The sequence below is a fragment of the Gorilla gorilla genome, chromosome 12 (genome assembly GCF_029281585.2).
Source record: "Gorilla gorilla gorilla isolate KB3781 chromosome 12, NHGRI_mGorGor1-v2.1_pri, whole genome shotgun sequence".
In the NCBI taxonomy this organism is placed as follows: Eukaryota; Metazoa; Chordata; class Mammalia; order Primates; family Hominidae; genus Gorilla; species Gorilla gorilla.
The window spans coordinates 45305503-45323716 of record NC_073236.2 but is presented as its reverse complement, the minus strand read 5'-3'; the positions used below and the strand labels follow the sequence as shown (position 1 = coordinate 45323716).

Below are 18214 nucleotides of genomic sequence, written 5' to 3'. Positions count from 1 at the left end.
AGCTATCTCTAGCATCTGTGAACTGGTAGCCTGTGTTTTATCTAATTCCCTTTTCACAGACAGGTTAGCTCTTCAGATCTCTGGGCTTTACACACAGGTGTCTGCTTTTGATGCTTGCCTCACACAAAATCATATCACATCTCCTCACTGGGTCTTGAACTCTAGCCTATAGTCTTGATGTCTGAAACACCAATGAGTCCCCATAAGGTCAACATTCACTTATATTCTTTTTTTTTTTTTTTTTTTTGAGACTGAGTCTCTCTCTGTCACCCAGGCTGGAGTGCAGTGGCACCATCTTGGCTCACTGTGCCCTCTGCCTCCCAGGTTCAAGTGATTCTCCTGCCTCAGCCTCCCATGTAGCTGGGATTGCAGGTGTTGCAGGAATGAGGAGACTGGAGACACCAGATGGGTGGAACAGGAGGATTTTATTTAGGTTGCCACTGGCTTAGTGGATTAATATCCAGAGGCTGAGCAACAAAAGAAGACAGGGCTTGAGTTTTATTCATGCAACTGAAGGAGGGTGGCTTGCCAGTGGTGCAAAGCTTGTGGGGTGTGGAAAGCAAGCTTACAGAAGCAGAACAAAGGCAGTTAATCAAACTGTGACAGGTTCCTAACTCAAGCTTACACATGATTCTTGCTGTGCAGGCCAGGTGGCTGTTATCTAGGTTTGCTCAAGATGCCTGCACAGCCTTATCTCGTGTCCTTTGCTATGGCGCCCAGATGGCTGCAATCTAAGCTTGCTCAAGCATGTCTCATTACCTCCACGGTGCTACAGAGACTTACAGACACTAGTTACAGAAAACAGGAATCTATAAACTCATAAAACTTACAGAGCAGGGTAAAATCACAAGGAGTGAGGAGGGATTCAAGGGGGAAGCTGCTCATATCAAAAGAAAGAGGAAAAATTTGTTTTTCATCTCACATCTCTTGCTTCACAGGCACATGCCACCACGCCTGGCTATTTTTTTTTTTTTTTTTTTTAGTAGAGACAGGGTTTCCCCAGTTGGCCAGGCTGGTCTTGAACTCCGAACCTTCAGTGATCTGCCTGCCTCAGCCTCCCAAAATGCTGGGATTACAGGTGTGAGCCACCCTGCCTGGCCTTATTTATATTCTTTATCAGTTTTAGTTCCTTTTTTGTTTCTAGCACTTGGAAATTATCTATCTACCTATTTATCTATCTAGGCATTGATATAAACAAAAGTACCATACAGAGCTGTGTTTAAAGTTCAGAGTTGATGATTCTTATGCTTGAAACCTGGCACTGATATTTACTTCTCTATTTTGGACAATTTATTTAACATTTCTATGCTTAAGTTTGCTCACCATGGAATTGTTTTTAGATAAACATAATACAGAGAATTCCTTATACCCAACACTGAGTTTCTCCAATTGTTAACATCTCACATTAGCACGTACATTTTCTGTAGCACAATCCTATCCCGAATTCCATGTTATATTTAGTCCTCATGTCTTCTTAGGCTCCTCTTGGCTGTAACAGGTTTCTTAGATTCACCTTGTTTTTGGTGAACTTGACAATTTCGGGGAGGGACAGCCTGGTATTTTGTAGAATGTCCCTGAGTTTGAGTTTTGTTGATGTGCTTCTCATGATTAGGCTGCTGTTACGGGATTTTTCAGAGGAAGACCACAGAGGTAAAGTGCCATTTTTATCACATCACATCAAGGGTACACACCAAAACCATGACTTATCACAGTAGACGTTGACCTTGATCACCTGGCTGAGGCAGTGTTTAAGGTAATGTGGTATCCAAGATGGGATCCTGGGACAGAAAAAGAACATTAGATAAAAACTAAGAAAATCTGAATAAAGAGTAGACTTTAGCTTAGAATAATGTGTTGATATTGGCTCATTCATTATGACAAATATACCATACTAGAGTGAAATGTTAATAATAGGAAGACTCGAGTGGGGTTTGGGGGATTCTCAGTATTATCTTTGCAACTTTCTTGTAACCCAAAGCTGTTTTACATTTTTGATAGTTATAAATAAATAAATAAATAAAATTATGAAGAAAAGAAAAACTTACCGTGCTTTATCTTTTTAACTCTTCCCTTTCCTCAAACCCTTGGCAACCACTCATCTATTTTCAGTCCCTATTTTTTTGTTTTTTAAGAATGTCACATGATTGGAATCATGTATTATATAGCCTCTTCATATATTTATTTCACTTAGCAATGTGAGTTTAAGATGCTTCCATTTTGTCATATGGATTGGTAGCTCACTCCTTTTATTGATAAATAATATTCATTTTATGAATTCTATCCATTCATCTACTGAAGGGCATCTTGGATTCCTCCAGTTTTTTACAATTAGAAAATATTTGCATGAAGATGTTTCTGTGGACATAAGTTTACAAACCAGTCAGAAAAATACCTAGGAGCACAATTGCTGGATCATATGCCAGTAGTATGTTTAGCTTTGTAAGAAACTGCCAGTCTTCCAAAGTGGCTTTGTCATTTTGCTTCCCCACCACCAATGACGGTAAGTTCCTGTTGCTCCATACCCTTTCCAGCAACTGGTATTGTCAGTTTTTTGGATTTTAGCCATTCTAATAGGAGTAAGATTGTATTTCATTGTTATTTTCATCACAGGCATTTAATGAGAGCTGAATGTGATTGCCATTTAGTTAATTTTTCCTCCTATTACAGGATTTATGTGCTGCAGTTATTATATTTTATCCAGGATTTCCATGTGTATTAGCGGACTGAGTCCCATCTACATCAACTCAGTTCACCATGTAGATTTCATTTCATTTCATGAAATCTTTTGCTGCTCATTTAACATGAACTTAAGGCAATTTCCCAGAGCCAATCCTCATGTTTCTGCAAAAGTTATTATTTCAGAGACAGACACATTCCAAATTAAACATGAGGGATATTTGCTATTGATATGATACCCAGCTGTCTAAAAACTTATCTAAAAATGTTTGCTGGATATTCTAATGAGCACAGTAAACGTTCGTATGTGTGTGTTTGTGTGTGTGTGTGTGTGTGTGTATGTATGCCTAATTTATTCTGTCTTCTTTCCTCACTCATTTGTCGTGAATTGAGTAATTTGAACTTGACATAAGTACTTAGGCTTCTGAAGATTATTCAGGTGAATTACGCATAAGCAACTTGGAGACAAGTGACATTGCCAAATCTGCCTGCCAACATGTTGATGCAATGAATGTCGCCCTTGTCTTTTCCTAGTTTGTGATGAGTCATCACCTCATCATTACAAAATGACTGAGTTTGCTAAATATGCCATCTTGTCGCAGGTTTTGATTTAGTTGTAGTTAATGCAATAAATTACACTACATATGCATCCCTTACTGAAATTGGCATCATCACAACTATCATATTCTTTTCTATATTTTTACTTCGACAATCATTTTTAAATGCCTTCTGTCAAGCAAAGTTTTAATCAACAACCTCGGGCCTCTGTTGAGAGAGACAGCATGTAGATTTTGTCTGCCTACATTAAAGAAATGGGAAAATTGTGACAATGTAAAGCATTCAAAATAAAACAGCATAGTCTGCAAGTTTTGGGCGTTAATGATTATGAACATTTCTTATCCATAACATGAGATGTGGAAGAAATGGCTCAATAAGATGAGCTGCCGCTGTTAGCCATGCCAAAGCAGTGGTGTGGGAAATTCTTGTTGACCTCTCAAGGGGAAAACAGATGAAAGCAATCCTCTGATCTACTGTAGGCAAATAGATGTGGGAAATTTTGTGTGTCTCCAAAGTTAATGGAAAAGCTAACTTTTTCTGAAGTATCAAGACAGACCTGTAGTAGAGAGTAAAGGGTAAATCTAGAGTCTTACAAAACTTTATATCCACAGGAATTCATACTCTCTTTCCATTAAATTCAGAGTCATGGGTTCCTTGTGTTTCAAGCAGCACATAGCCGGTATTATCTTTGCAATTATCTTGTATGGGGAAGAAACAATAGAAGAGGCAGCTTCGATGAGAGAATTATGGTCACTGTATTATGGGTAATAAAGCATTTTATTTCAGAAAATAAGATGAACTTTATTAAAAGACTGAAGCCAGGAGATAATCTACTCGGAAATACTATATAAATAAATTATTAGAAAACAAAAGACAACCAACAAAGCACTGATAAAACTGCATCATCTGTCATCCACATGGAATAGCACCAATTCACATAAATATTGTTAAAGTGAATAGATCAAAAGCTGAAAATATAGAGGGAATTTCTTTTCCAAGGAATGGCGTAAGCTGAGTTGGAAGAATTCAGTCTGCTATGCTTGAAGTAAGATCATTTTTTTCTTGCAAATGCACTTTCTGAATTAACTCTAACATTGCTGAGTTAGTAATCTTTGAAGAAAGTGACCAACATTCTTGATTTTATAGTTTGGGTGGCCTACTTTGGACCCAAGTACATGTATAACGAATGAAAAAACAATATGTGAAGGCAGTATTATAGTTGAGATTTTGAACACACAAAACCTCGGAAAATCAAATTTATGATTCCTGTGGTAACTGTAACTCTGCCACGCTGCACATTATAGTAATCATTGCAGTGAACACTATAGTTACAGTTGCAAGATATTTGGGGCTGTAACAGTTTATTTTCCATTGCTTGCAATCATTTCAAAAAAATTCTCATTTGGGGCTCTGCTTTTAAAGTTTGTTTCTGTTGAATGGTGGTGAATAATATTGGAAAGTAAGAGAAAAAAGTAGTTCAAAGACTGGTGAAAGGGAAGCTTGAAAATATTAGTTTTCTTTGGTGGTCAACAATATATAATATATAATATATACACACACACCCACACACATACATACATATGTAAGGTACTCTGAGAGTGTAAATTGGTTTAAAAAAGTTTCCCCCTAGTTATATGTAACGGACTGTGAGAGTGTAAATTGGTTAAAAAAAGTGTTTCCCCCAGTTACACAGAGCTTATATATATGCTCACACAAGAAATACACACACACACACACACACACACACCTGCTAGAATGTAAAACGTAGTAAGTAGTTAATCCATTCAACTTTGTTGAACTAATAAACCAACAAAGATAATAGCATTCAAAAATGTTTCAGGAGTTCAAAGAGGAAAATCATAAATTTTGCCTACATCTTCGCAGAGAAGCTAGACGTCATGTTTATAAAGTTTATAAAGTTGATATAACTTGATTATAAAGTTAGATTCCCAATGTCACCACCAATTAGACCGTGACTTTCGCAAATGAATGGACACCACCAGTTGCTTCTCCACTCCCCATCGCCTCCTCCCTAACAGAATGCCAGACGAGTTTGGATATCCACCTTTCTCCAAGGGATATCAGAGGAGGATGACACATCCCAGCGCTATTGGTATAAACTGTTTAGCGAAAGTCAGCCAACATATCCCACCCTTTCACTCTGGAGTGCTCTAGCCAAGGGCATTTTACCCAGTTGTTGCCAATGGGAAATTAGGTAGATCTATAGGCAGAGTTTCTAAGAAAAGGTCCTTGACCCTAAGTCATGGGCGAGGGGTAGATAGTCTCTGTCTTTGCATTGGACATTGTCAAGTCCTGCTGGGCTGCCTGAACCAACCTGAAAATCCAATGAACACAAAGGATGTCAGAGGAGAGAAAAGGAAAATGTAGGGTGGTTATGCACATCATGAGCCTCATAATCAATTCTAAGACGTTGCCTTCTCCTGATCTTCCCATTATGGACAATATTAAGTTCCTTGTTTTTAAGTCAGTTTAAGTAAGGGTTTTCTATTACTGACTGCCAAAGTCATCCTTCCTGATAATGCAAGTCACCAAACTCTGAGTTTTAATTTCCTCATGTATTAAATATACTTGAAAATTTCCTGTCTTCCAGAAAAATCTGTGCAAAATACTATGAATTAAAAGGCATTATACAAATACAAGGCAAACAAATTGACTTTCACATATACATTATTTATATCCAGTGGTGTGCTACAGTCAGCATATACCAGCTCACAGAAAGCCCATTTTCAAATGTTTAGGAACCCTGCAAACTCACTGACATCACATACATTAAAATCAGCCACTCTCTAGTATGGATACACAACAATTTGCTTATCCATTCACCTGTTGATACATATTTAGTTTTTTATTTTCAGTCTGGGGCTATTACAAATAAAGCTCTACAAACATTTATGTAAAGGCCTCTGCATAGACACATGTTTCCGTTTCTCTTGAGTAAAAACCTAAGAGTAGAACAACTAGATCATATTTTCAGTCTATTATTTACTTAATGGAAACTGCCAAATTGGTTTCCAAAATGATTGTACCATATTATATTCCCGTCATCAATATATGAGAGTTCCAATTTCTTTACATCTTCGACAACAGTTGAAATCTTTAGTTTTTTAAAAAAAATTTAGCCATAATAATGAATATATAGAGGTATCATATTGTGGCTTATATTTGTATTTCTCCAATGATTAATGATGTTGAACATATATTTATGAGTTTATCTGGTACTTATAATATGTCTTTCAAGGTTCATATCTTTTGCCCATTTTTGGGAGTTATTTCTGTTTTTATTATTGAGTTGGGAGAATTTGTTAATATATCCTCAATACAAATTCTTTATGAGATGATATTTTCTCTCAGTTTGTAGCTTGCCTTTCATTTTTAAAATACGTGTTTTTCAAACAGTAAAAGTTTTAATTTTGATAAGAATAATTTTATTTTTCTTTTGTGACTCATGATTTTTGTGTCCTGTTTATCTTTTTACATGCCCCAAAGCTGCAAAGACTTGTTCATATTTTCTTCTATATTTATTATATTATAATGATTATGCTTAGGTGTATAATGCATTTTGAGTTAATTTTGGTATGTGGTATGAAGTAAAAGTCAATATTTTCTTATTTATTATAAGCATGAAAATACAGTAGTCCCAGGATCTTTTGTTGAAAAGGTAATACTTTCTTCCTTGAATAACCTTGGCCCCCTTTCTGAGACGCAGTTGAACATAAAAATGTGGGTTCATTTTTGGACTCTATTCTGTTCCAGGAATCTAATATTTATCCTTACACCAATACCATAGCTGCATCATATGGCTTGAAGTCAGCTAGTGTGAATTCTCCATCTTCTTTGTTCAAAATGATTTGTGCTACTTGTGGTCATTTTTATTTTTCACATAAATTTTAGAAGTAGTTTGATAATTTCTAAAAAAGCTTCTGAAATTTTGATTGGAACTATGTTTAATTTATAAATCAGTTTGGGAAGAACTGACATTTTAACACTTTCTTTCAATATATAAAAATATTATATCTCTTGATTTATGTCTTTTAAGCACTTCTTTCAGCAATGCTTTATAATTTTCAGGGTGTAAGTTTTGCATATATGTATTAAATTTACCCCTAAGTATTTCATTATTTTATTATATTGTTTATTTCAATTTATTTATTTATTTTTGAGATGGAGTCTTGCTCTGCCACCCAGGCTGGAGTGCAGTGGTGTGATCTTGACTCACTGCAACCTCCACCTCCCGGGTTCAAGCAATTCTCCTGCCTCAGCCTCCCAAGTAGCTGGGACTACAGGCACACACCACCACAGCTGGCTAATTTTTGTATTTTTAGTAGAGATGGGGTTTCACCATGTTGGCCAGGCTGGTCTTGAACTCCTGACCTCAGGTAATCCACCTCCCTTGGCTTCCCAAAGTGCTGGGATTACAGGCATGAGCTACCGCACCCAGCCCTTTATTTCAATTTTTAATTATCCATTGCTAGCGTGTAGAATGCAATCAACTTTTTTGCATGTTGCTCCTGTGTGCTATCGTTTATCTTTAAAACTCAAATGATATTATTACTATTCCTTTGTACATTCAATGATGCTTCAGATTTGTCTTCAATTACTTTGCTTTTCTTTCTCTGGAAATCAGAAAATTTCCTTTTTGGATCTTTACTCGTATTGTTGAAGTATAGATTTTAGTAAGTATCTGTTGTGGTAAACTCAGTTTTTGTTTGGCTAAACGTATCTTTATTTAATTACTTTTTAATGATCCTTAAAGTAGACATAAAATTTAAGAACTTTTTTTCTTTTTAGAAAGTTTTATGATGTGTCACACATTAGAAAGTACAAAGTAGATATATGAAACTTTAAGGATAGTAACAAAATAAATACATAAAATTTTTATTTGAATGAAGAAATAAAATGCTGCTAGTACTTTAGAAGTTTTATAGACATACTCGTTGCCAAATGTTTTGCCAAATGACAAACCATCCCAAAACTTAATTGCTTACAACAAGAGCTGGTTATTGAGCTCAGATTTATGTAGGACAATTCTTTTCACTACATTCTATCAGCTGATCTCTGATGAGATTACTCATGCAGTTTAGCTGGGGGCTATACTGACAAGGATGGTCTCAGCCAAATGTCTGGTATTTCACAGGTAGTACCAAGGGCCGGTTGACTGCCAGTTAGGACACATGTCTTCTCCCCATGTGACCACTCATCTTCCATCAGGCTAGTTCAGCCTCATTAATATGATTTCAGGGCTCTAAATTTAGCAAGAAAACACGCCCTGATTCTCAAGCACTTTGCAAGTCGCTGACTGCATCACACTTGATATTGTCCCACTGGCCAAAGCAAGACATGTCCCCATCCAGATTTAAAGGTGGAGATGTAGACTTTCTTTATTCATGTAGCTAGAAACATTTTTAGCCATTTTTGTAAATTATCATGTCTTGTCATCCATATATAGTCATATGTATATATATTCATACATATTAACACATATTCACATATACTAATTTCCTTTCCAAAAAAAAGAAAGCAAAGTAATTGAAGATAAATCTGAAATAACATTGTATGTATAAAGGAATAGAAATAATATTTGAGTTTTTAAAATGAGATAGAGTACAAAAGCAACAGGCAAAAAATATGAATATATATATATTCGATACGGTTTAAACTTCATTTATGTGAAATTATGTTATATATAAGGCTCTTTGATAAGCTTCTTTCACTTCTATTTTTAATATTTACCATTGCTGAATTTAGCTGTATCTTGTCTTTTTGTATAGTATTGTTATATGAATATACTTTAATTCACTTATTCTTTCTATTATTGATGGACAGTTGAACTATTTCTAGCTTACTATATTCTCACTCTATTTTTTTATAAAACAAACGTTTTAAATTATATAAAACTGGAATTTATCAATTTTTTGCTTATGATTTGCATCATTTTAAATTTGAGAAATCCTTCCCTATACTAAAATCATAACAATATTCTCGCATATTGTCTACCAAGCCTGTAAAGATAATATAATTTCATTTTTATATGTATAATCAGTGCCCTGATTATTTATTGAGTAGGAGTGATCTGAAATGCCATCTCTGTCACAATTCAAGTGTGTACTATGAATGTAGGCTTGTTTCACTAATTTAAGAATTCCTTTAGATTATGAAATCTTCTGAAGTATAAGTGTGCATTCTATTGCATTAATTTCTATTCTTATTTCTTTCTTTGTCTTTGCATTCATCCCAGTATTTTTCTAATACATTATCTCATTAATTTTATGCTTTCTTTTCAAATAACATATATTTCTAATATATATTTCTGAATTCCATTTTATCCATATTCTCCAAGTCATTTGTGCATAAATTTTATAACTGTTTAATTATAAAATTTTCTAAATTTTACTATGGTTTCTCTTATTATTTAAACTTCTACACATATAGAGGTTTACTAGTTTTAAAAACATTTTTCTAATTTAATTATATTCTGAGAATGAGTTTGGATGATATAGCAACACTTTCAATTTATTAAGACTAACTTTTCTATATGTTTCTTATTTGCTTGAGAATAACATCATGTATCATGTATATAATATAGTTGAATTTGTTAATCTTATCAAATATGGATACAAATAAATGGCTAGAGGTATTCAATATTCTGTAAGTCAGGAAAATAGAGCTTCAAGGTTTGTTCTTAAAATCGTTTTACGTTCTAGTAGATTTACTTTTTATCTTCAATTACTGAGAGAGGCATGTAAAAATCTTTCACAATCATAATTGTGACTTTTTCCATCTTTACTTTAAATCTGTTTTCACTTTGTATGTTTTGAAGCTGGTCACACAGGTTTAAAACTATAGTATCTTCTTAAACAATGGAAACTTTAATGGTATGTGTTGACTTTCCCTGTCATTATTCATGCATTTACATTAAATCTGTCTCTTTAGATGCTAATATAGTTGCTCCAGTTACTTATAGTTAATATTTGTAAGCTATATCTTTTCTGTGTTTTAACTTTGAATATGTATGTATCTTTTCAACAAAATAAATTTATAAAATCCATTCTGTTAATCCTGGTCTCTCAAATAGAAAGTTTGGTGTCTTTAGATTTATAACAATTACTTATCTATTTAGAATTATTTCTCCCATCTTACTATGTTTTTGTCTCACTAATTTATGTCTTTTTCTTAGTTTCTTTTTAATTGATATATTTTGTTCTTTGCTTTTTCTCATTCAATTGCTTTTTTTTTCCTATATGCTTAGAAGCTGTTATTTTCTCTTTTAGTGACTATTCTAGCAAATTTAACACTCATGCTTACTAGGTCCAGTATTTGCATTCTACTTAAGAAAAATTTAAGTTTAGAACACTTAATTCTAGTCATCCCCAAGTTATTTGTCATTGCCTGGTGTTTTCTTGGTAACCTGTTTATTTTCTCACAGATTAGACATTGCCATTATTGCTTTATAATGTCAATATTTATTATTTACCACAACAGAGTAGTAAGCAGTGGTGTCTGCAGGCACGTTGCCTGGCTGTGAATCTCCTGCCACTTATAAATTCTGTCATCTTAAGACAAGTTAAACTTGTTTAGTAATAGGATCTCACTCATAGTATCGTAATAAGGATTAAATGAACTAAAACATGCTTACAGAAATTATCTGGTGCATAATAATTGCCCAATAGGGATTTACCACTGGCTTTGGTATCTACATTACTTCCGGTAACTCAAGACTTTTCACAGAGGCTCATTTACTCTTCTCCTGAAATACATTCTTTACAAATTCCCATGGAGAAGATTTTTTCGGTGATTCTTCAGTTTTGATCTGTCCAAAAATGTCTTTATTTTACAATTCTGAAAGAAAGACTACTGTGAACAGAGTTTTAGGTTGATACTCTTTTCTCTCAATGCATTGAAGATTGTATTAGACCATCGTTCCTCTCCCAAAATGCTGATGGGAAGCGCAGTGAGCCTTTACTTTATGGGTTATCTGTCTTTTGTTCTGTGTCTATTTTAAGATCTGTCTGTCTCAGTCACTTCTTTTTCTCTTCTTTTCATGTACTAAATCTAGATGTCATTTAAAAAATATCTGGACTCTTTAGACTTTCTGGACCTGAGGATTAACAATTTTTCTCAATTTAATCTTTTCACATTTTCTGTCTCCCTTAGTCTTTTTTTTTCTGAAACTACAATGAGATGTATGTAAAATCTGCACATTTTGTTGTGCGTTTCTCTCATATTTTTCTGCCTCTCTGCGCTGCAATATGGGGTAGTTCTTCTTTCTTCTTTCCATGTGAAAACATATCTTTCACTGTACTGCTTCTCCTTCCATTTGTGCTATTTCACATCAGTCTTTCACTATACTACTTATTTCCATCTCCACTCAGTTTCACATCCGCCTCTCAGTGCGCCCCGCCTCCATCTCCACTCACTTTCACATCCGCCTCCCAGTGCACCAGGTCTCCTTCCATCTCTCCTCAGGTTCATGTCCACCTCTCAGTGCGCTCCGTCTCCTTCCATCTCCACTCACTTTCACATCCGGCTCTCAGTGTGCCACGTCTCCTTCCAACTCTCCTGAGTTTCACATCCGGCTCTCAGTGCGCCACGTCTCCTTCCATCTCCCCTCAGTTTCACATCCGCCTCTCAGTGCGCCAGGTCTCCTTCCATCTCCACTCAGTTTCACATTTGGCTCTCAGTGCGCCAGGTTTCCTTCCATCTCTCCTGAGTTTCGCATCCGCCTCTCAGCGCGCCAGGTCCCCTTCCATCTCCCCTCAGTTTCACATCCGGCTCTCAGTGCGCCACGTCTCCTTCCATCTCCCCTCAGTTTCACATCCGCCTCTCAGTGCGCCAGGTCTCCTTCCATCTCCCCTCAGTTTCACATCCGCCTCTCAGGGCGCCAGGTCTCCTTCCATCTCCCCTCGGTTTCACATCCGGCTCTCAGTGCGCCAGGTCTCCTTCCATCTCCCCTCGGTTTCACACCCGGCTCTCAGTGCGCCACGTCTCCTTCCATCTCCCCTCGGTTTCACATCCGCCTCTCAGTGCGCCAGGTCTCCTTCCATCTCCCCTCGGTTTCACATCCGCCTCTCAGGGCGCCAGGTCTCCTTCCATCTCCCCTCGGTTTCACGTCCGCCACTCAGTGCGCCGCGTCTCCTTCCATCTCTACTCGGTTTCACGTCCGCCTCTCAGTGCACCAGGTCTCCTTCCATCTCTCCACAGGTTCACGTCCACTGCTCAGTGCGCCAGTCTCTTTCCATCTTCCCTCAGTTTCACATCCGCCTCTCAGTGCGCCACGTCCCCTTCCATCTCTCCTAAGTTTCACATTCGCCTCTCAGTGCGCCCCGCCTCCATCTCCACTCACTTTCACATTCGCCTCTCAGTGCGCCAGTGTCTTTCCATCTGTCTTGAGTTTCACATCCGCCTCCCAGTGCACCAGGTCTCCTTCCATCTCTCCTCAGGTTCATGTCCACCTCTCAGTGCGCCAGGTCTCCTTCCATCTCTCCTCAGTTTCACATCCGGCTCTCAGTGTGCCACGTCTCCTTCCATCTCCACTCGGTTTCACGTCCGCCACTCAGTGCGCCGCGTCTCCTTCCATCTCTACTCAGTTTCACGTCCGCCTCTCAGTGCACCAGGTCTCCTTCCATCTCTCCTCAGGTTCACATCCACTGCTCAGTGCGCCAGTCTCTTTCCATCTTCCCTCAGTTTCACATCCGCCTCTCAGTGCACCGCGTCTCCTTCCACCTCTCCTGAGTTTCACATCCGCCTCTCAGTGCGCCAGGTCCCCTTCCACCTCCCCTCAGTTTCACATCCGGCTCTCAGTGCGCCACGTCTCCTTCCACCTCCCCTCAGTTTCACGTCCGCCTCTCAGTGCGCCAGGTCTCCTTCCACCTCCCCTCAGTTTCACCTCCGCCTCTCAGTGCGCCAGGTCTCCTTCCACCTGCCCTCAGTTTCACGTCCGCCTCTCAGTGCGCCACGTCTCCTTCCACCTCCCCTCAGTTTCACGTCCGCCTCTCAGTGCGCCAGGTCTCCTTCCATCTCCCCTCAGTTTCACGTCCGCCTCTCAGTGCGCCAGGTCTCCTTCCATCTCCCCTCAGTTTCACGTCCGGCTCTCAGTGCGCCAGGTCTCCTTCCATCTCCCCTCAGTTTCACGTCCGCCTCTCAGTGCGCCAGGTCTCCTTCCATCTCCCCTCAGTTTCACGTCCGGCTCTCAGTGCGCCACGTCTCCTTCCATCTCTCCTCAGGTTCACGTCCACCGCTCAGTGCGCCAGTCTCTTTCCATCTTCCCTCAGTTTCACATCCGCCTCTCACTGCGCCACGTCCCCCTCCATCTCTCCTGAGTTTCACATTCCGCTCTCAGTGCGCCCCGCCTCCATCTCCACCCACTTTCACATCCTCCTCTCAGTGCGCCAGTGTCTTTCCATCTGTCTTGAGTTTCACATCCGCTTCTTGGTGCACCGCGTCTCCTTCCATCTCTCCTCAGGTTCATATCCACCTCTCAGTGCGCTCCGTCTCCTTCCATCTCCACTCACTTTCACATCCCGCTTTCAATGTGCCACGCCTCCTTCCATCTCTCCGGAGTTTCACAGCCGCCTCTCAGTGCGCCAGGTCTCCTTCCATCTTCCCTCAGTTTCACATCCGCCTCTCAGTGTGCCCCGTCTCTTTCCATCAACACTCAGTTTCATATCCGCCTCAGTGCACCGCGTCTCCTTCCATCTCTACTCAGTTTCACTTCCGCCTCTCAGTGCGCCCCCCCCCCTCCATCTCCACTCAGTTTCACATCCGCCTCCCAGTGCACCAGGCCTCCTTCCATCTCTCCTCAGGTTCATGTCCACCTCTCAGTGCGCCCCGTCTCTTTCCATCAACACTCACTTTCACATCCGGCTCTCAGTGTGCCACGTCTCCTTCCATCTCTCCTGAGTTTCACATCTGCCTCTCAGTGCGCCCCGCCTCCATCTCCACTCACTTTCACATTCAGCTCTCAGTGCACCATGTGTCCTTCCATCTCTCCTGAGTTTCACATCCGTCTCTCAGTGCGCCAGGTCCCCTTCCATCTTCCCTCAGTTTCACATCCGCCTCTCAGTGCGCCAGGTGTCCTTCCATCTCTCCTGAGTTTCACATCCGCCTCTCAGTGCGCCAGGTCCCCTTCCATCTTCCCTCAGTTTCACATCTGCCTCTCAGTGCGCCAGGTCCCCTTCCATCTTCCCTCAGTTTCACATCCGCCTCTCAGTGCGCCATGTGTCCTTCCATCTCTCCTTAGTTTCACATCCGCCTCTCAGTGCGCCAGGTCCCCTTCCATCTTCCCTCAGTTTCACATCCGGCTCTCAGTGCGCCACGTCTCCTTCCATCTCCACTCAGTCTCACATCCGCTTCTCGGTGCACCGCGTCTACTTCCATCTTTACTCAGCTTCACATCCGCCTCTCAGTGCACCAGGTCTGCTTCCATCTCTCCTGAGTTTCACATCCGCCTCTCAGTGCGCCAGGTCCCCTTCCATCTTCCCTCAGTTTCACATCCGTGTCTCAGTGCACCACGTCTCCTTCCATCTTCCCTCAGTTTCACATCCGGCTCTCAGTGTGCCACGTCTCCTTCCATTTGTACCACGTCTTATGTGTACTCATCCATTAAGGTTTTCATTCCAAAGTAAATGCTGCACTTCTACAAGTTGTATTGTTTCTTTTTTTTTCAAGCCTGCCTGCCTTTTTAATTTTTTTGAGGTAGTATCTCTCTGCCACCCAGGTTCGCATGCCAGTGGCATGATTAGATTTCACTGTATCAGCAGACTCCTGAGCTCACCCTCTCACCCTCTCAAGTATGTAGGACGACAAGTGCCTGCCAACATGCAAGCCAATTTTTGTCTTTTCTTTTTTAGAGATGATGTTTTGCTATATTGCCTTGGCTGATTGTTTTTTCTTTTGTTTGTTTGTTTGTTTTTTGGAATCCCACTCCGTCAACCAGGCTGAATTGCAGTGGAACGACTACAAGCACAGGCCACCACGCCCTGCTTTTTTTTTTTTTTTTTTTTTTTGGTATTTTAGTAGAGACTGGGTTTCATCATGTTGGCCAGCCTGGTCTTGAACTCGTGACCTCAAGTGATCTGCTTGCCTTGGCCTCCCAAAGTGCTGGGATTACAGGCATGAGCCCCTGGCTGGTCTTAAACTCCTGGATTCAAGCAATCCTTGTGCCTCAGCCTCCCAGGTAGCTGGGATTACATGCATGAGCCAAGGTGCCTGGCTTAGTCTGCCTAAAGGTTTCTAATAATAAACAGTACCTTGCTTATGTATCCTATTGCCTCTTTTACAACTTCAAAGATTCAAATTGTACTTCTACTTAGTATTTTATAATCCCAATGGCTGAATTTCTTGATTAGGCAAAGTGAAGAACCAACTCTGGTGCTGTTTTTTTTGTTTGTTTTGTTTTGTTTTCTTATAGTGGTTTTTGGTGTGTGTGTGTGTGAGAGAGAGATACTGGAATAAAAGGTCATTATTTATTCTGGGCTGTATGTGTAGAGTCTCATTTCAAGTTGATAATGCATATCTCTTCTGGGGTGTTGTATCTCTTCAATCGAGGTATGTGCCCTAATCAGAGGGCATGTAAATTTGAAATCTAAAACCATGTATGAGAAGCTTATAATTACAAATAAATTATCAGGTATATTTTTCTCTCCAGAGACAAATTCCAATGGATTATTGCCATTGAAATCTCCCCACACAGGCTGGAAGATTTTTTTTTTTTAATCTAGCCCTTGTTTTCATGCAAGATATAGCCTGTCAATATGTTTGGATCTTTTTGTAAATCCCCATTTTTCTCTGGCCCAAGGTCCTGTCTCCTCTTCCCTAAGTGGCTCATGAAGCCCAGGTGTCTGAATCACTAAAACCCTCACACATCGGAGCTAGCAGAAGCTTCACTGTCATTTTGTATCTTTTCTGTAACAGAAAGTATTTTAAATTTCCAAACTCACCTCCACCTTGGAAGGATAGTTCTCCAGAAAGCATCGAACTGACCTTCCCCCAGCGCCCCTCTTGCTTGTAGTTCTCTATAATCACTAGAACAGCTGGGATCACTAGAACATGTTGAGATAGGGAGAATGGCCTGACAGCTGGGGCTCTGTTGCCATGCTCCCCTAGAAACAGAATGTGCTTTAATGCTGTAGCCGAGCCATTCCTATTGCCGCAGAGCATACCACCTGGGGGTGGGGATGCTGCTGTCTGGAGATCCTCAGCTGCAGTGCAAGTGGTGCCCGTGAATTTTGAGACTCCTTCTGCTCCAGGCAGCTTTCCTGAACCTTGAAGAGGACTGGCTGGTGATAAATCCTAGGTTTCTGTTGTCCCTCATTGTCTGTCTGTGAGTAATAAACGTGCTTTCTATGACGTGTTGCGTATGTGTGTGTTCTGTCTTTCCTAACTCAGTTTGGTCACCAGCGCACAGCAAACCTGCCTCCCTGTCTTGTTCTTTCTCACTCAGGAGGTTGAGTAATGCCACCAGCGTAGTAACTCCTGGTATTAAATAACTCAACTTATTCATATCTAAGTGATCATGGCTTGTAGCCAGCCAATCTTTCCAGATGACTTTTGACTTCAGACAAGGACTTTATGAACATGAAGCTGAAATAATTTCTAACAATAACATTCTTATAAATGCGTTTGAGGGGAAAGTGATTTCTGGAAACCCACACATTTTACCAGCTAACCTTGTTGTTCACATGAGTTATTATTGCAGCTGTCACATTCCTTCTTCAGACCTGCTATGACGGAGATCATATATCTCTTTTAAATGTTATTCATTAAGTATTTATTAAGCGCCTACTATGTGCCAGACTTAATGCTAGAGCAACAAGGACGTAAAAATGAGAAAAGTGAAATGGATTCCTTCCCTTATAAAGATTACAACCCACTGAGAAAAAGGAAGAACCCAACAATTACATAAACATATGTAAAAGGACATGAGAGAATTGTGGAAAGCCTATTCTGTACTGGGGGATAAATCTTATAAAAGCAAAGAAACAGCTTTGTGAGAAGGTATTTTATACGTATGTGTGTGTGTGTGTGTGTGTATATATATATATTCTAATTTAGTAGTGAGAGTTTCTTCACGAAGGTGGCTGTGAACTCTAGCTCTGCTCTTATGGGGCTCCAGGGATTTGATTGTGGATTTTTACAATATGCTTTTCACAAAATACATTTTTTTTAATCCTGGTGGATAGCCTAATGCCTAAGCATTTGACCTGTGTCCAAGTGTCCCACTCACAGGAATATCCTGCTAGACACCATTGTGGCTGTTGTCTTACCTGTGTCCAATTGACTCCAAGCAAAATAGTCACCCTCTGGGAGAGCCCTGATGAGCAAAAAAGCTATATTCAGGTATATCAGTCAGGTGAGACACAGAGAAAGCAAGTGAACAAAACACATAAAATAACAGAGGTGGTTTATTACCTACAGACCTCAGAGGGAAGAGGACAGCACACTTCACAGGGTTAATGGGAAGTGGGGAACCACAGGGGACAAGCACGCTCAGCTAGTGGGTGGGGAGCAAGAAAGAAAACAAGAGACCTGTGGGCTGAAGCTTTTATTGGCCTCCAGGGTGTTACCCAAACGTGTTTCTTATAAGGAGTCAAGATTGGTGGATTTAGAGCAAGCTGGAATGAGTTCCTTAGAATCGTGCTGAGATTCTAGGAAATAGAATCAGTCTAGAATCAGATGGAGAGGTGGCCATTGTTATATATCTGCTCAGTCTATGCAAGGTGTGGCGGTCAGTGGTGCAAGTCAAGTAGGTTGTGTCCTAGAGAGAAGTAGTCACCAGGAGGTGATTATATAAGGCAGATATCTGGATTTATCACAGTGAGGAATTGGAAGGAGTTCAAGAACTGGGAATTGTGTCAAGAGTGACAGCCCCTGCTTCTGGGATGAGAAAATCTAGCTTATATTCAAAATATGCCAAAGCAAGGTAAAATTATAGGAATTCACTACAGCCTATAATGACAGATCT

General features: G+C 39.9%; 1 long non-coding RNA gene across 1 annotated transcript; it reads right to left on the bottom strand.

Moving 5' to 3' along the window:
- Positions 1–1376: 1376 nt before the first annotated feature.
- Positions 1377–16531, bottom strand: LOC129531846 (uncharacterized). Its single transcript, XR_008677280.2, has 2 exons — positions 16191–16531; positions 1377–1778 (listed from the first exon to the last, which is right to left on the bottom strand). It is a non-coding gene; the product is annotated as an uncharacterized lncRNA (long non-coding RNA).
- Between the last annotated feature and the right edge of the window lie 1683 nt (positions 16532–18214).